Source organism: Rhinolophus sinicus, chromosome 3 (genome assembly GCF_057876585.1).
Source record: "Rhinolophus sinicus isolate RSI-liver-muscle chromosome 3, RSI-T2T, whole genome shotgun sequence".
NCBI lineage: Eukaryota > Metazoa > Chordata > Mammalia > Chiroptera > Rhinolophidae > Rhinolophus > Rhinolophus sinicus.
Genome location: NC_142503.1, coordinates 65,839,051 through 65,865,334, shown reverse-complemented (window position 1 = coordinate 65,865,334; position 26,284 = coordinate 65,839,051).

Genomic DNA, 26,284 nt, shown 5'->3' with positions numbered 1-26,284 from the left:
TTTCAATTGCCCACTTCTCGATAATCAAGAGGGATTACACAGATTTCTTCAACCACAGCTGTGCTTGAAAAGAGGGAAGGCTCCCTAATTTCAAGGTATGGAAACTTTTTAGCTGAAGAAACTGCAATTGTATTTTGAATTTATTTTGCCCTTTGCTAGGTCTTATTGCAGTTGACTCTTTTATTTTCCCATTTTCAAAATAATAGAAATAAAGACCGTTCAACTCAAGGAGAGTTCAAGCCACGAAAGTGAAGGGAAATATCTGTATTAAGTTCTCCAAAGACCATTTGTTCAGGAGAATGGGAAACCTTCCAGAGCGCAGTGCATATAATTGATGCCTATGGGGGGCTACAAACCAAAAGAAGGGAAAGTATATTCAATGGGAAATGACTCAGGCTCTTGACTTTTCGTCACTGGTATGCAATTCACAGTTCTTTCCTTCAGGGGTTCCTTTTGGCATGTTCTCAGAAAGTGCTTTGAGACTTCTCTCAGATGATCTTTTAACATTCTTCCATTTCCATGCCGAGTTTATGGCATTCCCACCCAGAAACTTGTACAAACTTTTCAGTGAACAATTGCTCAGCTTTATCAGCCTTGTGGGTCTCTCCAGGATGTGAGCAAACAACACTGAGGAAAGACATTTCACACCTTCCAGTTCCTAAGCCTCTATCTTTTATACAAAGCCAACATATTGTGTATACCTCAAACTTTTGCATGAACAGTGCAAGTAGACTGGCACCACCATATCAGCATTTTCCAAAATCCTCGTCTAGGGAAACAGTTATCCATTATCACAGGAACAAGAGTAAATTTATTTTTGCTGCTGAAAAAAGAAATCATTCAACTTAAAGGATTAACAGATATTAAAATAATATTTGTGTAAGGTTAAGCCCACAGACTGGCAAACAGTGAGCTCTCTTGAACATTAGTAATCTGGAGCTAATACCTGCTGTACTTCAAATACCTTAAAGGGAGTCTCTCAGTAGCAAGTGCATTAAAATTAATGATCAAGAATTCATCTTAGAGTACCAATTTTTAGCTGAATGATCAGAGACAAATGTTCAATCATAGCAATTTGAAAATCTGCAATCCAAAAACATTCTTTAAAGGAAAACTACTTAGCTTGCTCAGTTTGAACAAAGAATCCCTCATATTAAATTTCACAAAATTGGTCATCCAAAATAAAGAACTCCTTGTGCCATGTTTGATGAGTTACTGGAAGGTGCGAGGGTCAAGTTCATTGTATAATCATTACAAATCACACACTGCATTATGCTACATTTCAAAGTATCTGCCAAGCAATATTCTGGATAGCAATGCACAGAACTGGCAAAAATAATCTGTAAGAAAGGGGTTGGAAGGGAATTGGGAGGAAAGGCAGGCTCTTAGTTTGAGTCATTAGAAAGCAAAGCTGAAGACAAGGGCTTGTCTATGTGGGAAGGTGATCAGTGACATAGAAGTGTACCAGAGGGGAGAATGAAACAGGGAAAGAAAGCCAAGTCAAATGGTGTGCTCTTTAGTTGATCAATGTTGCAAGCAACTGGGCTTGATCCTCTGGGGATCTTCTGAGGAGCTGTATGGACTATGTCAAAGAATTTTGCCCTTGTGACTCTGCTCCTCTCCCACCAGGGACAGAAAATAGCAGATACTCTTGATAAGCTCTTTCCCTTCCCTAGAAAAGATTGTTGTCCTATGGGATGTCAGTTCCTTTGCATATAGGTTACACATGTAAGATTGCTAGTGGTCAAAACACCAACAGTTTTATACTTCCACACCATTGTATATGCTGATATACATACACAACATACAACTAACTGCCTGCAGCAGCCATTTCTCTTTCCATCTAGCTGCTCAGTATTTATCCTTCAAATATGGCAGCACCCAGGATATCTTTCTTGAATCCCAGCAATGATCATATCGCTCTGTAATTATTATTTTACTTGTCTGCTTTCCCTAACACACTCTGAACTTTAGGAAGGTAAATAGAATGGTTTATTTGTCTTTATATTTTCTGTGCCTATCACAATGCTTGGCATAAAATAGGTCCCCAGTAAATGTTGGTTGAACGGAATTACTCAGATACAGGGCTTTTTTCGATTTATCTTTCCTGTTTGTCTTGCTTTCCACTAATTCCCCATATGTATGTCAACTGTCAATCTTCTTTCTCATGCCTTTGATGGTATACGTTGGTTATAGAGTCGTTATAACATATTTGCCTTAATGACATTGGGACAAATTCTCAGACAATTCAGCTTCCAAAAAGTTCAAAATGGAAAGCATCGTCAAACAAGGTGTGAATGAATACCTCTCTCCTTTTCACCTTCAAAAAAATCATCTTACTTTTTGAAAGAAAGACTAAGACACTGTAGGGTACAAAGTCTGTCTGTTATGAAATATTTATTCCTAAAAAGAATTATTTGACTTTGAAATGTAACAAATTATTCTGATGATGATGGCTCTACCTGAATATAATTAAGTCAGACGTTATAGCAGACATTTATTGACAAGAGGTGTAGTTGCTATAAAAGTTCTCATTCAGTTTTCCCACAAAACTAACCCAAGTTAGGAAAATGAAAAAATTGATGGGGAAAATAGAGACAAAAAGTGATGAAGAAATTATTTCTTTTTAGTTTTTTAATTTCAAATGATTCACTTTACTGAAGAGATGTATTTCTTCAAAAATAGCTGAGTCAAACAATTTCTTTTCCTTTTTTTAACAAACATTAGATCTTTCTGATAAAAGGGCCATTTCAATCTTTCACTCAAGAGAAGTATCCAGAAATGATTTTGGTCACTATTTCTTATGTTAAATTTTAACTAAATTCTGATGTGTTAGTGACAGAGTCAGTGTGTGTGTGTGTGTGTGTGTGTGTGTGTGTGTGTGTGTGTATGCACACACATGCATGCATGAGTACATGTGTGTTGAAAGAGGAGAAATATCTTGCCCAAGATGACATGTATGCTCCAAATCTTCATGTTATATCCTTTTAAATTGACTGGCTTCCTCTGAATGTATCTATTTTTCCTAGGTCTCTGACTTAACCATCTCTCACTCAGGTCACTATGGAATGTTCTTACAATTTTTTAAAATTAAATTATTTTATTTTTCAGTTACAGCTGACATTCACTATTATTTTATATTAGTTTCAGGTGTACAGTATAGTGGTTAGACATTTATATAACTTATGAAGTAAACTCCCCTTGTAATTTTAACAACCCATGTGACACCATACGTAGTTATTACAATATTATTAACTATATTCCCTACGCTGTACTTTATTTCCCTGTGACTATTTTGTAACTTATAATTTCTTTGTACCCCGCAATAGTAAGACTCTTTTTGTCTGGGCACACTATCTAGTTTCATTTGTAATTCCTTCCCTAAGTGCCAACTGAATTCTGATCTGCCAATTTCCTTATATTTTGGGGATGCAGCATCTTACTCCATTATCCCAGGCTGACTGTTCCCTTACTTCCATTCTTTTGCTGTCTTTTCCTCCAAATAGATTAAACTGCTCTCTCAAATATCCAAGTGTTTTTTTTTTTCTGAACTTCCTCAGTGTGTGTTGAACAGAACCCCTACCTTCATCTGGAATCATCTCTGCAAACTTCCCCTCCCCATGATCTTGCTAATCCTTCAACTCCTAATACAGTCATTGTCTCATACCTTCACATACCAGTCCTTTGCCATCCTTTAAGACAGTCATCTATTATTAACAACTTAGGGTTCAATTTCTCTGTTTCCATGCAGACTGAGGGAGGCTTTTGTGTTTCTGGCTGTATTTATCTCACAAGAATAAAGCCTATCAATATTTAACATTGGAAATATAGAGTCAGTAAGTTTTGTAAGAGAAAAGATGTTTTGAATTTATGTTTGTTTTATATTTTGAAAAATAGTAGCCCATATGCCCTGTAAAAACAATCCGCATCTTGTACACAGAAAGCAAAGGGTGAGAAATACATTAGTTTTCCCTGGGAATGTGTTTCCAGAGCTAATAAAGAAGCCGAGACTAACATCCAGGATGGTGCCTTCACTCTGTTGGCTGCTTGGTTGGCTTCCAGATCCAGAGTTTCTTCATCCAGCAGAGTATCTACGTTTCATCACATGTAATCCTCTATTTAATTAGACTAGCTCTTCAAGCAAATTTCTTCCTAGTATTTTCACATCATAGGCCAAAACAACCATGCTCTTAGTTCTTCCTGCTGCTCAAAATGGCACTAGCAAGTTGTCCCTGGGGACTAGTTAGAAAAGCACCCACTTGCATCTATCTCAGCCCACACAAAATTCTGGAAATTATATTGCAAATTAACTTTTTCAATTGACAATAAAAATAAAAAAATAAATTCAACATATGTAAATTGAAGTTACTAAATAATATTTACTTAGAAGTTTTACATGATATGATTCATTAGTGGGGGTTGTTGGGAAGGTATAACATTCAAGGATTTCTCCTTGTTTTGAGAAGGCGGAATGGTTAGATTCAAGCCAATTTTAATTAGGAGCACTTTCATAAAAGTATTGTATTCCCCTTTTTATATTCTTGGCATAGGAAGATAGCCATTAAAATTGGAACGTTGACTTTGGTAATCAGTGTTTAGTAAACACTCAGTATACGAGTATGAGGCTTATTCTCATTCTTGTATTTAGTAACAGATACAACTAAAAACAATTAAGATCATTGGACCTAAGGTATTAGCTGTTGGAAATGATGCACAAGATGTCATCATTCTTCTTATTTTAGCCAGTAGGTAGTTTGTCTACAGTAATTTCGTTTCCAAATTCAAAGGTCATATCACTAATGGGGAAACTAAATAAAAGTAAATAATATTCTTTTCAGTATGAATTTTCTTTTCACAATTTCCAATGCTCATTGTCATACAGATTGAGAGTGAATTTGCTCTGCCCAGATTTTCTTGGTAAATTTAGGCAACCAACAAAGATAACACAGGAGGCTTTAGCTCTGCTTGTCATAGGAAACAGCTGGATCTTTTCTCTGTCCATACTATTGGCATTTCACAGGTATTTCCAACTTAAGTCTCTTTGGTTGCCCAGAGCCATGTAAAATACACTGGCTAGTTGGAGCATTAATTTTGACAATAAAACTTACTACGCAAGGAAAACAAAGGGCCTAATTGGGCCCAGGTGTTCCAGGTTGATGACACCTTAGTTTGAAGGTGACGGGGAGTGATTTCACCCCAGCTTCATTCTGCCAGGCAAAACCAGGACGTAAGGCTCCAACTGCTTAAGTAAGAATTTATTCCATGGATTTCTCCTTGTAACCAACTTATTAATTTGCAGGGAACCCATGTTCAAGTGGGTTGCTTGAAAATGTTTACTTCATGATTGCAAATAAAACTATTTGATTTACTGGACTGAAGGGAAAGCTCCTCTTTGGAGGCCACATTTTGACGGTGTCAGGATTTGAGTCTTATAGTCACTTCTCCATAAAATGGCGGACTCCAGCAATCTCGCTGAAGATAGTCCAGGTATGAGGAGGTGCTGACCATAGCAGACAAAGCCTGCTGGTCCAGGCTGACCTGGGAAGTTGGTACCCGCTCCTACTTCTGCAAGACCACCTTCAAAGACACTTGGGGGAGGCAGACTTGTCAGCTGTCTTTCAAGTCAATCCACATTTCCTGAGCTTCTGTGTTCTAGAGGTGTTTTGTATATCTTCACTGCTTACCTTTCAGCCTGAGAACCATATTGCTTTCAGAGAAGGAAAAGACTTTAGACATTATTATCCTGACCTCTTCCCACCTCCTATTTCATAAATGAAAGAATCGAGGTTTTGAAGGGGTAAACAAGCTGTGCAGACCACACAGCTACCCATGGAATTGCTGAGACCAGAGGCTCTGTGCTCTGGGTCCTCGTTCAGAGCTCTTTGCATGGTGTGATGCCGGGGTTCACAGACAGCTGGCCAAATGCTGTTTCTCTGCTCTGTTGCAAATTTCCAGATTTTTTGAACCTGAAATATATACATTTTTCAGGTTCTATCTTGGCTGTCAGTCCTGGTTTATAGTCCTGATTCCTCGAACCATTGCTATGCAAGGACCATTCTGACAGTTTTCATCCTGCTCCCCACCCCCCTCCCCCTGCACCGCCCCTCCCCGCTTTTGCCAGAAACAATTAGAAATTCCAAAGAGCGAAACATTCACTGTGTTTTTCAAGATTGTGCTTTTCAGCTCTACTTCAAACACCACCCAACCTTACCTTTTCTGACCCTCTGCCACAACTGAATAATAACTGTCCCTCCATTAAAATGCTATGGAGATTTGTTTCTTTCTTGTGGAATAATTGCTGCTGTGTACTTTTCTTACGCTCACTATTTGATTGTGAGTTATACGAGAACAGTGAGCATGCATATGGTCTTTAGATTTAAAGTGAAAGCTCATTGTAAGTCATCATAGATGTTACAGTATTAAAAGTGCTTTCTTTGAGTTGTATGCACAAATATAGATGTTTTTCAAGGAGCATATACTCCTTAAGACTGCTTCTTCCAGTATTAGCACGTTGCTTTGTCTCTGCTCACTGTGCAAAGGCAGGTGCTTGTTTTTTTTTGTTTTGTTTTGTTTTGTTTTATCTCTCCTGAGTAGTGAGATTTCTATATTCAGTTAGGTCAGGTTTTTCCCTGCCTAAAGATTCAGACAAAGGGGCCCAGAACTTGAGTTAGTCTATGTATCCACTCTCAGATTTTATTCTCCTTGGCTTCCTATCTCTCTCCTGTACCAGAGATGTCTCCCCACTAACCAAAAGGGACATTTGCATATGAATCCTGACCTTTACTGTCTCTCTCATCCTTTGGCTTCTGAGTCTGGCAACATTTCTCTCACAGCCAATAATAGAATCTTCACTAAATGTGACACTTGGTTTCTTGACAAGTTCTGAGGTAATGATGCTGGTCCAGACACTACCCTTTGAGAATTATTGATCTAGAAAAACATTTGACTCTGTTTTGTTTTTGTTTAAAAACCTCTATTTTTTTAAAAAGTGATTATCTTGAAATAACTTTAAATTTACTAAAAGTTGTAGCAAAATGCACAGTGTACCCTTTACTCAGATTCCTGTTTCATGTTTCTGAACTACTTGAGAATAATGCTTCTATAGCTAAGCAACCCCTAGTTGTACCTGCCTAGCATCAGAATGTGAAACTGTTACCAGCTTGGCTATTAACCTCACTGTTTTTTTTTTTTTTTTTTTTTTAAATACTGGTTTAGTGTTTGCTTTTAGAATTGGGGAAGTTATAAAAAAAAAAAGAATTTTCAAAAAAAAATCTCCTTAAAACCTCCTTTGAATGAGAAAATACCTACTTTCACCCAATTTTTGAAGAACAGAGGGTCAAAGGTAGACACAGAATCCCTAGAAACCAGAATTGGTGTGTTTGAAACCATTGCCAAAGCCGCTCCTACAATGTTAAGGCAGGGGCGGTTTGCATTTACTTGGTACTTTTTACCAGCAAATTGTTTTATCGTCAACGTGTTCTGACTGATTTATTTCAACAACAACATGAAATATGTAGGTAGCTTGGATCTGTTAATGAAGGTTAATATTGAATTTCCTTTACAGAAAATCTTTAGAAAAACAGTCTCTGTCTCATGTTGAGATGGATTTGTCTTACCTGTCTCGAATCCAAGAGGTATCTCTAAATATTGTTTTATAGATAGATAGATAGATTTTAAAAACTTATTGGTAAGAAGCTTTATTAATCTACAAAATTATCTGCAGCCTTTTACGTAACTATCAGGGTCTGATACCAATGACTATCAGAGGCTATGCGAAGTCTAGTACAGTTGCCAGGGGCAATCATTTTAATTTTTATGAAACAACTTATTTTCCTGGGTCATGACTTATTTTAGGCATGGCCTAATTTCTTTTAAGCCTTAGAACCATGTATCTGTGATAGTTTGCAAAACTTGGTGAGATAACAGAGTTTTCCACATGGTACTATAGGATTACTGTTCCTAATTTTGCAGCAGAAAACTGAGACATAATAAAATGAAAACTTGCACCACAAGTCAGCAGAATAGCTCAATTAGACATAAATCACTTCACTCACTATCAAGTTAGAAATTATCTCCCTTGCTGGCTTCCTTTTCAGTCTGATTTCCATCCCCAGGCATGGACCTCTTCCTCTGTTCTAAGCACGAAGCTTCATGTACTTCAAAGGTGCTCCTATACAGAGGAGAAATGGCGGCACTGGGCTTGATTGCTCTTCTGCCTTGAGGTGTCTGTTGAAGACTAATGCTATGAGCCTGGTTAATGATGTGGGCTCCACGGAGAGAAGTCATTCCTTGCCCTATTATTTAAAATGACACAGCTATATGATACGAACTTGATGGTTAAAACTATTAGCCATGAGGGCCCATCTAATGATCTTTAAAGCCCAACAGTTTACATGGTCATCGCCCCACTACAGACATGAGAGTCTGTATTGAGGGGTATCTGCCATCTGATTTTAATAATTCCTCTTCTCACCAGTACTCTCCTAACCCACCTGATCGGCAAATCAATTTGTGCACATAGAGGCAAAAACGGATTTAAATGTTGATCTAGGTGAAATATCCAAAAGGTAAAATTACCGTTCCTCCCCACTGCCTCCTCAGATTATTTCAAATATCTTAAAGTGGAATGAAAATGGCATCTGTTTTTACTTTCAGAAACTTATTTCTTTCCCTGCTTCCATTACTGATGATCGCCCCAAACTGGAGGTTAATTTTGGGTTTCCCTGTATTCATGTTGCCTTTCCCCCCTAGTGTGCTCTAAGTGAATTGTAACAATTCAGTACTGCCACCAGCATCTCCCTCATTAGTGATTCATTTACTAAACATGAACTGATAAAAGAATAGGCTAGCATAAAATTTTGCACACTTGTCTATAAGGATAAAGATCGAAGAAGCTGACTTGGAAACAGATAAGAAAAAACAAGATAATATTCCCTTTCTTTACACTGACCATTCTGCTGAAGGGCCAGAGGTAAGACACCTGCACATGAGTTAGGAAATAGAACTATTAGGCAAGAAAAATTACCATTGAAAAGAGACACATTCAACTTCTACACAGCGAGATGATCTCTTTTTGGAATGACCTGTCTGTTATCCTCTCTTATTATCTCTTGGCACTCCAAATAAATTTAAATGAGTAATAATGCTGTGGTCCGTGGGACGCACAAAAGCAGTGAGTGCTTGGGGCTCATCCAATAAAACCCAATTTAGTGCTCAGTTGAAGGGAAACTTGTAGAGTAAGATGGCAACTTGCATTTTAGGGCTGCAGTGCTAATTCTGTCTGTTCTTCTACTGATTTGACTGCTCTGCCCTGCTGTGTTCTTGCTCTAGGCTGTGCAAATAAAGACCGTTAGAGGAAATCATAAATACTTGATTTAATTAAGGCCATTACCAACACCACTTCTCGCCTCATTTCTCCAAGTGTCAAGGTACAGATTACATTTGAACAATGGTGATGCAATAAATGCATGGGGATAAAATGCAATTCCTCTTTTATGGTTTGTAAAAAATAGAGCTACACAACAAGATGCCCTGCAGCAATTAAACATTTCCCGGTCAGCAGTTCCTTTTGGAGTTGCGGTCTCCAGGGCTAAAGGCCAGGGGAATGCATTCAAACCTTTTCACTTCAGTCAACAAAGAAAAGAAAACAAAAAAGCAGCCCTAGCTTGGCCATCTGATTCTATGCTGAGGTATCCAGTGCTGATATTTCAGAGCCACAAGACACAGGGACTGTATGATTTCCTGCTCCAGCTGGACTATTTTGACTTTCATGCAGATCTCCCACATTAATGCCAAGAAGAACCATGTTAATCCTGTTTGTCCACTGATTCTTATGTTTAGTTTGAAGAGTTCGTACTGTTCAGCCAGATGCTGTTACTAATATTGGTAATCATGGAATAGAGTGAATTAATTTTACCCACTTGTGGATGTTTCTTGGGGTTAAATATACTTCTTTTTTTATGGGTAACTCATCCCAGTTTGCTTGGTTTTAAAACTGAAATTTCTGCACCCGGAGAACCACTTCAGTCCAGGGCAAACCAGGTCAGTTGGTAACCTTAGTTATAAATGACTTTCAAATTCTACTATTTTATCCTTCCCTTTGGGAAATTTCCTTTTGAGAAATAGTATAAGGATAGCTAACATTCACTGAGCGCTTTAGTATGTGCCAAGTACTGTCTAAATCCTTTAAATGATACTGCTTTTTTAAAACCCTCAAATCCTGACAAAGAGGGTTGACTTATACAGTTGCCCAAGATGTGTACTGTACAACTTTAGGGAGTACCAGCCACATACAGAGATGAGGTGGCCCTGCTGAAAAAGGTAGATATTATTGTTATTACTCCCATTTTATAGGTGAGAAGACAAGTGCAGAGAGATTGAATAACTTGCCTATGATCAAAGAGCTGAGAAGTGGTAAATAGGGAGTTTACCTGGCAGTCTTATTTGAATGCTCCCAATGGGTTTATTCTTAATAACAGCTACAATAGCAATCCTTATTTGAAATGCATATTTATGTATCTGTTGTTTTTCTGTCTTTACTTGCTCAAAGCTGCCCTGAAATTGTTGCACTTGGAGTGTCTAACCTTGTAAATTTTCTCCGACTAAATTGCTTTACTACTATATTTCCCCAAAAATAAGACTTAATCGGAAAACAAGCCCTAGCATGATTTTTCAGGATGACCTCCCCTGAACATAAGCCCTAATGTGTCTTTTGGAGCAAAATTTAATATAAGACCCAGTCTTATTTTTGGGGAAACATGGTATGTCTTTTGTTTTCTGTCTCTTTTTTTCTTTCTCTGTAATGACTGTTGGACAGTGTGGTATCCCCAAATGTGCGTATCCTTCCTGGCTCTTATGGAAATATACTAGTCTATAGAAGAACGCTGTCTGAGAGAGCTTTCAGTGATGGTGGAATGTCTGCACCATCCAGTACTCTAGCCACTAACTGGTTATGTGTGGCTATTGAGTACTTAAAAAGTAGCTACTGTGATGGAAGAACGGAATTTTAAATTTTATTTAATTTTAATTAATTTTAGATTAAGTTTAGATAGTTGCATGCAGCTAGTGGCTACCCTATTGTAGAACACAGATCTTGAACCCATTTGCTTATTAAGGACATCTTAATATTTATTATGAAAATTATAGTCTTTGTTTCATTAGTTAGGAACATACCTGTCAACTAGCTCCTATGTGACTAGATAGAAAGGAGAGATAAGGAGAGAGAGAGAGCAATGAGAGACAAATTGTACCAGAGGAAAAGATACTTCCAATTTCCTATGCTTTTTAATCTAGTAGTGTTTGTAAGGGTGCAAAAAGGATCACAAAATAGATTACTTTGGGGACCATAAAATCCACACTTAGGCATTTTCTAGGGTACTGAACACTGTAGTACTTAGAGTAATTAAGATGAAGGTAAACCCAAGAACTATGGTTTTTAAGAAAGTGTTGCAAAAATTATCTCCAAAATATCAATTAGCCTTTGTTATTGCCTATCTTCTTCTACCATCTCTCTATATGCCTCCAGAATTTTACATATTACATGTGTAACATAAATGCAATTTGTTTTCTACTATTTTAATACATGTTTGATAAAAAAAGGTAACATATTTATGCTAAAAGACTTGGGAAATTTCTTCAAAACACAATCTACTTCAAGTAATAAATTATTGTCCTCTGACCTTTGATTTATTTGAATGATTGGGTGGAACAGCCAGAGATACCTAAAAGAGGGGAGGGTGATTATTAAAACAAGCTGGATGGTGAGTTTCTCCATTTAAGGTCTTTTCCTGGCCTTGTTTGATTATTTTTGTCACACATCATTAGTCTTAAAAAGAATAGGCACAGGGAAATCACCTTATGGTGACAACCCATTGAGAGCAGGTGTGTGTGCTTTATTGCGAGCCCATGAATGCCTCTGAGGCCTTTGTTGTCGGCCAGGGCTCAGCCTCTGTCCAGAGCCCAGTTCAACTTACCTTCCCAGCCAGATCTCCCTGTGCTTGCAGGAAAAGTATTTTTAAAGGCTCCTGTGCTGGCTCCCACCTGACTTTCAGCTGGTAGTTGAATCCCCTGCAGCCATCAATCCTGTCTTCTCTACTCTCACTTGCCCACTTAGTGAGGTCATCAGGTAGACTTGCTAGCTGAAATACAGGATGCACAGTTAAATTTGAATTTCATACAAAAGGGTGAATAATTTTTTTAGTATAAATGTGTCCCAAATTTTGCATGGGACCTTATTTTTAATATAAGGATGTCCTACATTCTGCATGAGACATGCTTCTACTTAAAAATTTATTCATTGTTTATCTGAAATTCAAATTTAACTAGATAGCCTATATTTTTTATTTGCTAAGTCTGGCAATCCTACAACAGGAATATCTTCTCCAAATCTTACAAGTGAGAAAAGAGATGATTCAACTCCAACTTTGAGGGAAGATATCACAGTCCTTTGAACAGTATGGTTCATATAACAGGAATTCCAAATGTGCTTTTGTTGGAGTGACTAAGACTTGATAATGGCAATAATCACCGAATTCAGGTCCTGGCTATGACAAAACAGTGTTGATGGGACTAATGACTTATTGACTGGTTCTGACTGAGTGACTAAGGGTTAGGGTTAGTGACTGAGGGTTAGGGTTAGGGTTAGGGTTAGGGTTAATCACCCCAGAACAGAAATTTAAACTGCAGAAGGTCAATGACTAATTCAGAGTCTGAAACTCTCTCTCTCTCTCTCTCTCTCTCTCTCTCTCTCTCTCTCTCTCTCTCTCTCTTTTCTTTCTCCTATGAAGGTGTGAAGAGAACTAAAAGGAAGTAATTTTGGTTCTGAAAGTTGCTTGTGTTCAAGGCTAAAACATGCTATTGTTAATCTGCAGTAGATTTGTTTTTGCAGCTAGCTGAGGCTACTGAACTTGTGGCATTATCCTTTAAAGTATAAAAAGAAAAACATTCTGATAGTACTTTACAATGTATAGTGCAGAACTGAAAAAAGAGAATGTGTCATAATAAAATTCTTATTAAATGGAGTCAGTGCCATAGATATCGATGGCATTGTTCATCACACCGCTAATAACAAAGGGAACAGGATCAGAAAAGCAACATGACCTTGCAGCCCACCTAGCAACTTCTGGCTCTATTAGAGGTAACCCTAAACTTGAGGAAAAGCCACAATGTTCAGTCCCAAACAGCTCTTTTATAGCTGTCTGAGTTTATCTCCCCTTTATTCTTGGATTAGTGGCTTTAAAATGGAAATGCTGGATTCATTTCAGTTATTAAGCTGATGTAAGCATTGTAATTCTCCCTCTTGAATTCTTAAATGTGTTGATTGTACTCTGGGAATTTTATGGTTCTTTTAGAAATACAGAAAGAGCTTTGCTCCATTTTTCTGATGTAATTGCTTGTACTATTTAATTCCCAACTCTATTATATTTGAACTTTTGTAGAGGAATCAAAGAGACACAAAAGGCATTCTAAATGATAAATTTCCATTTCTTCTTTTAAAATACAAATAAAACTAGTTTGGAAGAATTGGAGGGAAAGAAAATTGCTTTTACGTGGAACATATTCTGAGTCTGAAAGTGCTTTTTTTTTTTTTTAAAGAAATACTCTGGTGACCAAACTAAATGGTGGTGAGTTGGTGACAGAATAATAATTGGCGGTCTCTGGTGTCCGAAGCCATTTGCTTGAATTATTTATGTCTCAAAACTGACAGGAATTTCATAAGAGTAAATAAGGCAAGTCCAGCGGGTGTCATTTACATGATGCAATCACACATCTGATTGACTGCAGGTCTCATCTGCCGGAGCTGATGCCTTAAAAACCCAGGGGAGGAGTTTATGTCAAGACGGTCCCACACCCACTAGGGTTTGATTAGTCCTGGACCAGCTTAATTCTATTCATTGTCAAAAGCATGTTGACAAAGATCAATTCACCTAATGTTGTTTGCCTTAAAATATAATAACTCAGCAGCCGGTATTGCTGTTCAATTGCCTCCTTTGACTTTGAAATAATTTTTTTAGTCCCCTAAAAAATACTTTAAAAAATTCTCAGGAACCCACTGAATTAGGATTTGTTGTTTTATAGTGCTTGAGATGTGGCTGTTACGGCCTCCTAGTATGGTTTTTCAGCTTTGTCTCTGGGACTCAGCTGGTTCTTGATGTCTTCTCCCACTCCTCATTAACTCGTTTTTTCCCCCTGACAGTGCCCTTCTGGCAAGGCGGTGGAGACAGGAACGTGGATCCATTGTATTGGCCTCAAGAGTTGGAATAGTAAGTGAGCAAAATTAAATTGCCTCAAGACAGTTTACATAGTCTTTATTACATGCAGATGAGTGGCTCTTCCTACCCATTTTCATGTCGACTTTGGAGAAATGTTCATGGAGTTTATGATCCTTAAAATTTGTTTAGTTTATAAATTAAAAAAAAAATAGGTTTTTAATGCTGGATGAGAGCAGTATATTTATGAAATTTCCATTGGAGTTTGTATTTATTTATTTTTGCTTTGAGCATTACAATAAACTTTGGGAATTAAATGAATGACTTTTTTATCTGACTTTTTCATAGTTTTATAAAATATTTTATATTTCACATTTTTATATATTTTAAATATTTTATTCATCAAAACGCCATAAAAGTAAATTGTTCAGAGTATCTTGGTCATTTTTCACAATTAAACTGCTAAAGTTGTTTTAGTATCCATTTATGCCAATCAAGTTATTTCCTTTGAGTCCTGATGTTTGAAACAAACAACATGGACAAAACTTGAGTGCATTATGCTAAGTGAAATAAGTAAAACAGAGAAAGACAAATCACATTTCACTCATATGTGGGGTATAAAAACCTCAAACTCATAGAAAGAGAGAAGAGTAGTGGTTGCCGGGGGCTGGAGGGTGGGGAAAGTTGGGAGGAGTTGGTTGCAGGGTACAAACTTCCAGTTATAATAGGAATAAGTTCTGGGGATCTAATTTACAACATAGTGATTATAGTTAACAACACTGCATCATATACGTGAAAGTTGTTAAGAGAATAGATCTTAAGTATTTTCACCACAAAGAAGACACGGTAATTATGTGACACGATGAAGGTGTTAGCTAAGCTATGGTGGTAATCATTTTGCAATATAAAGTGTATGAAATCAACCTATTCTACAACTTAAATTCACACAATGTTATATGTCAATTATATCTCAATAAAGTTGGAAAAAAAAGTTGTGGAAATGGATGGTAGTGATGGTTGTACTACAACGTGATGTACTGAATGCATTAGAAGTGTACACTTAAGAATTGTTAAAATACTAAATTTTATGTTACACATATTTTACCACAATAAAAAATTATTTTAAAAAGTTATTTCCTTTGGCCATCCAGTATGTAAAATAAAATGATGGCTGTTAGTGTCATTTATGATAAAAAGAGGGTCTGCCCTCCAAAAGTTTTTGGAAAACAAATACTATCCTATTCAAAATAAGAGTTATGAGGAAACACACTCAACTTTTATTCTTTGGCGGTTTTGGGAGAGTAAACAACTGTTACAGATTAAAGGGAGTGTTGGTTCACCCAAGGGCCAATATTAAGAGGAATGGTACCTAGAAATCGTTAGTTTCAAAAATATTCCAATAGAGGCAGAAGAGGGCTATTTCTCATCCTAACCTATATTTCTCTCTTCCATCTAATTACCTTTCCTAAGACTGTGTTATGTTATTTCTACTCTCTTAGGCTGAACACAAATATTTTTTTTCCTTTATGATTTGAAAAATTTTATTAAATTTTTTGGGTGATATTAGTTAGTAAAATTATATAGGGTTCAAGTGTACAATGCTATAATCCATCATCTATATATTGCATTGTGTATTCACCACCCAGAGTCAGTTCTTCCATCACCATATATTTGACCCCCTTTACTCTCTTCTACGGCCTTTCTCCACCCTTACTGCAATATAAAGTGTAACCTCTGGTAACCACTAAACTTGTCTGTCACTATGAGTTTTTGTTTGTCTTGTTTGTTTGTTACTTTCAGTTTTATATCCCACATATGAGTGAAACCATATAGTTCTCGACTTTTTCTGACTCACTTTGCTTAGCACAATCATTTCAAGATCCATCCATGTTGTCTCAAATGACAGTATTTCATCTTTTCTTATGGCTGATATTCCATTGTATGTATGCACCACATATTTCTTTCTTTCTTTCTTTCTTTCTTTCTTTCTTTCTTTCTTTCTTTCTTTCTTTCTTTCTTTCTTTCTTTTTCTTTCTTTTTTCATTGTTAAAGACACAGGGGTTAAAGGGAATTGCATTAGCAGGAAAATAAAATAAAAGATTTCTTCTTCCAAAAGGGGACTTCCTTTATTGAACAGATTACCTTCTCAGTGGTAACTTTCCTAAGCCTTTCTAAATGTCCCGCACTCATTTCTTCATCTTGGTAGAGAAAACTGCTTTTCCTACCACCTCGGACTGCATCTACTTTAAATGTTGCAGTCTTCTATGTTCATGGATTGGAAGAATCAACATAGTTAAAATGGCTGTGTTACCCAAAGCAATATACAGATTTAATGCAATCCTTATCAAAATCCCAATGGCATTCTCTAAAGAAATAGAACAAAAAATCATCAGATTTGTATGGAACCACAAAAGACCCCTAATAGCCAAAGCACTCCTAAGAAAAAAGAACAATGCTGGAGGTATCACACTCCCTGACTTCAGCTTGTACTACAAGGCAACAACAGACACATAGACCAATGGAATAGAATTGAGAACCCAGAAAGAAACCCATATAAATATAGACAGATAATTTTTGACAAAGAAGCCAAAAACATACAGTGAAGAAAAGACAGCCTCTTCAATAAATGGTGCTGGGAGAATTGGAAAGCCACGTACAAAAGAATGAAACTAAACTATTATTTGTCACTGTGTACCAAAATTAATTCAAAATGGATCAAAGACATAAACATAAGACCTGAAACAATAAACTGCATAGAAGAAAACATAGGTACTAAACTTATGGACCTTGGGTTCAAAGAGCATTTTATGAATTTGACTCCAAAGGCAAGGAAAGTAAAAGCTACAATAAATGAATGGGACTGTATCAAACCAAAAAGCTTCTGCACAGCAAAAGAAACCATTTACAAAATAAAGAGGCATCCAACCGAATGGGAGAAGATTTTTTGCAAATAATGCCTCTCATAAGGGGCTAATATCCAAAATAAATAAGGAACTCATGCAACTCAACAACAAAAAAACAAACAATCCAATTAAAAAATGGGCAGAGGACCTGAAGAGACATTTCTCCAAAGAGGACATACAAATGGCAAATAGACATTTGAAAAAATGCTCAACATCACTAATCATCAGAGAAATGCAAATAAAAACCACAGTGAGATATCTAGTAACAAGTGTTGGAGAGGCTGTGGAGAAAAAGGAACCCTCATACACTGTTGGTGGGAATGCAGATTGATGCAGCTGCTATGGAATGCAGTGTGGAGGTTCCTCAAAAAATTAAGAATAGAATTACCACATGACCCAATAATCCCTCTCCAGGCAATCAACCCCAAAAATCTGAAAACATTTATCCATAAAGACACATGTACTCCAATGTTCATTGCAGCTTTATTTACGGTGACCAAGACATGGAAACAACCAAAGTGTCCTTTGATAGATGAATGGATAAAGAAGTTGTGGTATATATACACAATGGAATACTATTCAGCCATAAGAAAAGATGAAATAGTACCATTTGGGACAACATGGATGGATCTCGAGACCATAATGCTAAGTGAAATAAGTCAGACAGAAAAAGTAGAGAACCATATGATTTCACTGATATGTGGTATATAAAACTGAAAACAACAAAAGAACAAGACAAACAAATGAAGAAACAAAAACCCAGACACAGACAATAGTTTGGTGGTTACCAGAGGGTAAGGGGGGAGTGGGGTGTAGATGAGGGTAAAGGGGATCAAATATATGGTGACGGAAAGAGAACTTACTCTGGGTGGTGAATACACAATATGATATATAGATGATGTATTATAGAATTGTACACCTGAAATCTATGTAACTTTACTAACAATTGGGACCCCAATAAACTTTAATTAAAAGAAAAAAAAATGTTTGCGGTCTTAGTGTGCGAGGGGAAACCTCTCCATAAATCATATTGGGATTTGCTCAGATTTTTCTGAGCTCCTCTGGTACAGGCACATGTGAAAAAGTCTATGTCATAAATTAATGAGTTGTATTAATCTCTAACTTCTGTGTTTACAAAGATGTCCTGGGCATCTGGAAAAGCGGTCAAACCTCACTCAACACTTGAAATTAACATTCTCCTAAGGAAATTAGTGCTTAAAATCTGCTGAATCATCCGATTTTCACACTTGTTTTCATGGGAACCATAAACTGGGAGGTTTCAGATACACCCTTTTGCTGAATGCACTTATAGTTGGAAAATATCTATTATTTTTTTCACTGCTTAGCCTGAGCTTTTGGAACGTGGCTTCTTGTAAACGTATTAAGATACTTGATGTTTTTAGACTTGTGTTTTCTTAGCCACTCTTTCCTTCTAGTCCACCTCCCAAAGTCATCTGAAGAGCTCATTTCTCTGTCGTGTTTAGAGAATAGCAAGAGATGACACATTGATCGTGTTCAGATCAGAAAAGGCAGGCAGATGACTATTTTAAAAACATCAGGCAGGTATTTTCTGCTTTTTAAAGCTGCAGGCAAGTTTACCTCACTAGAATAGTTATTCAGGAATATCTTTAATTGCCTGTATTTAGTCAGTCAATCAAAGAGCATTGTCTTAGTACCCACAGATAACGTATTAGTGAAGGAGAATGTGGGAGATTGGACGTGATCTTTGCTATAACAATCATACAAGGGGTGATTGTCATGGTGAACACCCAGTAGAAATATGTTCACGTGAAAAAACATAACTATGAAGCAGGCAGAACATTTGTTGTTTGAAACAGAGGGCTGATTTTAGTGAGGAAAAGCTTCCAAACAGCTTAATTGATAGACAGGAAGTATTAGTTTAAATATGACAGGAAAAGGTTATGAGTATTCACAGTTTATCCATGTCTGAACTACACCTGCATAGAACTGACAGTTGTATAACTATCTTTCATTTTGTGTATGTGAGATACAGTGGAGAAATTAATAGTTTTTATTATAAACGGTACCGCTGCATTGGTTTTAGCATAAATGACTGTTAACAGCCGAGAGTGAAGGAAGATGGTTGAAAGAGAATTTCTAATTACGTTGATGAAGGTATTATAAGTATTCTGCTAACTAAAGACAGTATTCAACTCCTAACCTTTTCCTTTTCTTTAGGCGACAAAGTGTAGTTAAATGAATATCACATAAGTGTAATTGAAGATTACAGGGAAAAAAATCCAGATGTCATGAAGGGTAATAAATTTCTTTACGCTACTTTTTTGATGTAAGAACTGTACAGTCACTTCTTTGTACTATGTTTTATAGTGAAATGTCACAAGGGATATGACTGATTTAAACTTAATTGTACATCACTTCAAGATATTAGATTAAATCACAAGTAATAACTGAGTAATAACACTAACAACAATAATAGTTTTTATTGAGCCCTGTGCTAACTTCTGTAGATTTATTTTGGATTTTTAAAAAAATAATTAGTTATTTCTAAAGCCACCTTCTATGAATAAGCAATGAATAATAATAAAGGACAGTGATGAAAGATGGAGAGTGCTTGCTTCAACTGGTCAGTAAGGACTCAATGTAGTCCTACTTTGGGGTCTGCTATAGATGAAACGTTTGTGTGTCCCTCAAATTCATATGTAGAAATCCTATTTTGGAGGTGATTAGGTCCTGGGGGGCAGAGCACTCAGGAGTGGGATCAGTACCCGTATAAAAGAGACCCCAGAAGGTGTTCTTCTCCCTTTGGCCGTGTGAGGTTATAGTAGTGAGAAAACGGCTGTCTATGCAGAAAGCAGTTTCTCACCTGACAGTGAACCTTTATGCCGTCGCCTTTGTTCTGGACTTCCTGGTCTTCAGAACTGTGAGAAATAAAATGATGTTGTTTTCTAAGCTACACAGCCTACGGTATTTTGTTATAGCAGCACAAGCAGACTAAAACAGGGTCTGTTTTTTCTAGTTGGATTTCACATGGAGTAGCTCTAAGACAAATTGATGTAAATGCTTTTATATCAACTAAGCAGAAAGTGTCTGAGGCCAAGACAAGCAGAAATATTTTTTTGAGTAGCTATATACTAATTTAGGCAGATTTTATTTTGTTCATACATAGCCACGTATATAAAAATAGGTAATAACATTTTCTTGGGACAATATAGAAACTTCCAAAGTAACCCTGCCCAATTTTTACATAAATTATTTCACCATGTACAATATTCTTGGGAAGAAAAAAAAATCATTGTTACTAGTTATTATATAGGAGAGGTTATGGGATCTAGATCAATTCACTAACAAAACAATTTTCCTGAAGCCAATTTGCTGAAAGCTAATTTCCCACAAGCCAATACACTAAATGATCAATCCAATAACAACTATTTGAAAATCAGCATAAGAAGAACATGTTCATAGGCATTGAACACATTTTTTAAATGTTCTTTAAAATATGTTTGGTAAATTAATGATTTTGATGAACTTGTCACTTGGCAAATTGATCCTTTAGTAAATTGGCCTGCTTTCAAACTGACAGATTCATTCATTCAATATTAAAATACAATTAATGAGCATATACTATACGCCAGGAATTGGATATTTAATACTGAATAAGGCAGTATTAGAGAAATTACAGTTTAGTGGAAGAGAAAGTCAAGAATATCATCACAAAACAGAAAGTGCTGCAATAGTAATGCTTGGGAACACAGAAGAAGAGCATGGGAGTGAAACAGATTGCTCCGTGTGGCTCTGGGTCATGGGAGGCTTCTAAGAAGAGGTGATGCTTGAGCTGACATTTGGAGGCTGAAAGTGACTTACCCAGGGGAGTGAGCAAGTGATCAGAATGTAGGGCAAGGGATCAGAGTGTGCCAAGGCAGAGTGTGTTTATCAGACTGACATGGGTAGCGGTTAGTAGTTCATGAAATAAATGTCCAACAAAAACGAAGTCAGGACTGACACTTAAAAGGTAAAACAGAATGGAACAGAAAATGGCAGAAGGCACTGTATGTGGCAAGTATTGTACAATTCCGAACACATATGTATATAGGTATACATGCATCATATAGTCAAATATATTTATTTCTTACTGTGCATCACAGAGTAAGAGATAGATATGAGTAAAGCAGGGAGGAAAGAGAGATTATGTTCAGAATGGGTACTACACGTGGATGTTTAAAGTGGGGAGGAATAATTTGATGGGAGAGACTGCAGGGATAGATGCCTAGAGACACAGAGAGGGACCAAATCATGAAGGGCCTAAAAGAAATTCCAAGAAGTTTAAATTTTATCCTGAAGATAAAAGAAGCTAATAAAAGGATTCATGGCTTAAATAAACAATTTTCTTTCACTTAAAGAAGTTTGAAAAGTTCAAATAGTATACAAGAATAAATATAAGGAGGAAAATTCTCATTTCCAGAGCTATTTACCCCTCAACACAAGTTTTTATTTCCTAGAAGCTAAAACTACTATCAATTTCTGTTTTGGTTTCTTTTGGTAGCAGAATTAAAAATGTACATGATATGCACTATTTCTTAATTTCTTTTAACTTTGGGCAAGATCATTTGATTTCTTATGAAGAATCCAGCCTAACTATACTGTTTACTACCTCCCCTTCCCCTTCCATCTCATGAATTGTGTTCTATGTTTGTTTGTTTTTTTCGTTCTTTGTAGATGTATTTATGATTTTAAGTAGTATACTTAAACATGATATTTAAGCTACTGTGTTTCCCCCAAAATAAGACCTAGCTGGAAAATCAGCTCTAATGCATCTTTTGGAGCAAAAATTAATGTAAGACCTGTTGCCACACAGCAGACTACCCATCTGTCTCCTCGTGCCTGCCCCTAAAGAAAGGAGAGTCTGTGAGACAGATTCTTTTAGGGACTTTGCTTCACCTTTGTGTTTGCGCCTTATGTCTCCCTGTTTGGCCCCAAAATATGGCTGGTTAGCCAATGATGAGTAAGATTCCCCACGGGGGTGGTGTGGTGGTGGGGGGAGAACAACTCAAGCCAGGCACAGTCGCGTGGGGACCAACAGGAGAATCCACGGGGTTCGAAGAGGTTGGCACAGCCTCCCTCCTTCCCCCAGCTAAGGAGAGCCTCTGCCTCTGTGGCTGCATTTCTTCCTACAACCTGCAAGGGAAGAGATTCAATGATGTGTTCTCCATCTATTCATATGCATAAAGGTTTTGTCCCTTGGGGAAGTACATACATCCTGAGACTTACAGTTCAGCTGCCTGTAGGCAAGGGTGATTGGCTTGAATCAGTTTCCTATTGTAGTGTATGGGATTCACAGATCTTGAGATTGACAAGCTTTATCTCCTTTACTTCCCTACTTAACTAATAAAAGCTATGTGTTGGCCCAGTTCCCTTGGAGTCCCTTGGCCCCGCTGGCACTCTATTCTTGGCTACAAAATTTCTTAACCCTGCACCGCCTTCCTCACTCCCCACAACCCTCATCGCGTAGGACGCGACAAAGACCCAGTCTTATTTTACCATAATATAAGACTGGGTATAATATAATATAATATAATACCGGGTATAATATAATATAATATAATATAATATAATATAATATAATATAATATAATATAATACCTGGTATAATAACATGTAATATAATATAATATAGTATAATAATACCCGGTCTTATATAATATAATATATGCATCTTATATAAGACTGGGTCTTATATTAATTTTTGCTCCAAAAGATGCATTACAGCTAATTGTCCAGCTAGGTCTTATTTTCGGAGAAACACGATATATAACACACTTACTGACTCTATTATGGAAATGGCAAGATGAATGTAGCAAATTTTTGATAGAAAATTGTAGACTGAGCCACATAGTTGTTACTCCCAGAAAGTTGCAATTTAAATGATGGAAAAGAAAAAAATGATAGAAAAGATATTTCTCTCTCTCTCAATCTTTCTCTCTTGTCTATCTCATGTATCTATTTATCTACATATCTTTAAAGAATAAGCCTACAATAGTGTTAGAACTGAAGAAGTTGCCATCAATGGCCAGGCATTATAAGAAACTGTAGGAAGAGAGATAGCAGACATAACCATATTGGGAAAGTCATCACAACAGAGAATAAGTACTGAGAGTTCCATAAATTGTGACCTAATTGCTTGCTTCCCTCTGAGCAGCTCAAAGCCTTCTTTAAAACTGTGACTTTGTTATCCACATTCCATGATGGTTTCCTTGGGATACCGGATCTATACCGTAACTTTGCTGTTTTCCTTTACCTCTGTTTTGAGTACTGAATGCTTTTGATCTAAGAACCTTAATTGCTTCTAAAACCATTAATGTAAGTTGGCACCTACATGTTCTTGAATTTATAAAGCACTTTCGACATTTTAATTCGATTGTGACACTTAGCCTGAAAGATAGACAGGTTAGACGATTATTATTATTATTTAGATTTTATTGAAATTTGAATAATAATTTCAATAACAAAAATATTACATTACTTGTCCAGAGTAAACTGGATATTTTGTGGTGGCCCAATGATACTAATAAGTCTAATAATAACTAACATTATTTGGAAGCTTACTAAATTACCAGGCTCTGTTCTATTATTACAGCTTTTGCAATTGCTAGCAATGTGCCCTGGGAAATTTAACCCCTCAAATTTTAAGGTTGTTCCCTATAATATGGGAATAATAGTAATGATCTACCTCATAGGTTATTCTGAAGTTTAAAGGATGTAATGCAGGTAAAGTGCTTAGCACACTGCTTGAAATATGGATAGCTCTCAGTAAATGGCAGCAATTATTATTAGTTATGTTTCACTACATCCGCCACTTCCTAGCTATGAAATCTTGAATATGCCACTTAACCTCTGTGGGCTTCAAAGCCTCCTTATTAATAAAATGGAGCAACTGACGCTTATGGAGTTTAAGAATTTAATTGAAAGTCCCACAGGTAAACAATGACATATTTAGGACTTGAGCTCAGCTCATAGTACATGCACTTCACCATTAGGTTAGAAGCCAGCTTATCTAAAGCCTTGTCCAGTGAAATTTGTGTGTAGGATTCCTGTGTGGCAGTTAATGCTTAGCGGTTATGGAAACTCTGTTACAAATCTATGCATATCATATCATTTGGAATGACTAATTTGAAGGAAGACTAGAAGGTATGTTCTAGTACAGATACTTGGCTTTTCCCAATTTCCTTTAAGTGTTTTCTTTAAATAAATCAAGTCAATGATCGATTATTAACTGCTGCCATTTTGGAGTATCTTTCAGCTCAGAATTCTGTTTGAATTTTTGAGTAATGACCTTCTTTTGTAAGAGAGGTGATAGAAAAGTGGGAAGTTCTTTTTAAACTTCAGAAAACAAAACAAAACATAATCAAGAATAAAGTATATAGTATATGTGGGTCCTACATGGGCCACCTTTCATTTGGAATCATTCGGAGATAAGATCTACATATATGACTCTTTTCCCAGATAAGAGGGAACCTTATTCCTCTAAGCAACAGTAACAAAAACCTCTTGGTTCAATTACTTTTTAAAAATAGATAGCTCATAAAAATGGATTAAAAACCAGGTTTAATCTTTAGAATTTACTTTGATTTCATGATTTGGACAAGATGTTAATTAAGGTGTGAGCTTTGCTCTCTTTAATCTGTAAAATGAGGGGAAAGGTGTGATAATGATGTCTCTGTCCTGCCTACCTCTCAGAGATCTTTTGAAGCACTCTGCGAATTTTTGGTATAATTATTATTATGATCCAGACTCTTCAGTTTATATGTACACACATAATTATCATAGCTAACCTTTACGTAGTGCTTATAAGGTACTAGGCACTGTTCTAAGCATGTTACATATATTAAGTCAGATAACTATCATCATAATCTTAGGAGGTAGATACTACTATTACCCCCCTTTTATAGTTGAGAAAACAGAGACCTGAGGCACAGGTAAGGTGGCAGGTGGTACCTACCAGAATTCAAACCCAGGCTGTGTGTCTCAGAGTCTGTGCCCCTTAATTAAAATGCTATACTGCATTCCAGAAGACTCTTCAGGATTCTTGTGTCATTTGGATTTCTTTTTTGTCCCTAACTATATTAGACATTTAAATACAATGAAAAGACCACAGCTTTTGAAGTTCTTGATATTTCTAATACCTGTCCCATATCAACCTGTGATGGGTCACTTCTCTCTATTGCATGTATGCCTGCCTCTGTGAATCTTTTTTCCTATCCCCGTTTTTGTTGCTTCTAATAATTACTGAAGGCCCCGAGACTCAGTTAAGTAGATACTATAATCTGTTTCTTACATTAAACATTTCTGACAACAAATGAGTAGATCTTTTTATCACATCAAACAGTTTTCCAGCTCTCCAATCACTAACTAGAATCCTCAATTTAATTCAACCCTGACACTGACTACCTGGAGTTAGTGCAGTCCCACAGATTAAGGGCTCAGTTCTACAAGACTGTCCCCACTTCAGACACCAATCACAAGTCCAGGCCACTGTACATCTGACCGACTGGCTGTAAATTGGGGGTTCCCATGACCCCCTCCTCAGGTTCAATAATTTGCTTGAATGGCTCACAAGAACTCAGGGAGACATTTTATTTACATTTGCTGGTTTATCATAAAAGATATAACTCAAGAACAGTCACGTGGAAGAGAAGAATAAAGCAAGGTCTGAGGGAAGGGGCACCTCCGCGTGTTTTTCAACCTGGAAGCTTTCAGAATGCCCATAGTTTAGGGTTTCTGTGGAGGCTCTATTACATAGGCAAGGTTGATTAAATCATTGACTATTGGTGATTAATTCAATTTCCAATCCCTCTCCCTTTCCTGGAGGTTGGAAGTGTGGGGCTGAAAGTTCCAAGCATCTCATCACATGGCTGGTTCCTCCTGCTCTCAGCTCCAATCTTGAAGCTATCTAGGGGCTCGCTAAGAATCACCATATTAGTGTAAATTCAGTTATGATTTAAAGGGGCTTATTATGAGTAACAAAAGATGCTCCTGTCACCCGTATTTCTCAGGAAATGTCAAGGGCTTTAGACGCTCTGTGCCAGGAATGGGGGATGAAGATTAAACATATACGTATATCACAATATCACAATAGACTGTTAGAGTTAAGTCTAAAACAATTGAAATGATCATGGAAGAAACTTGAGGAGTATTCTT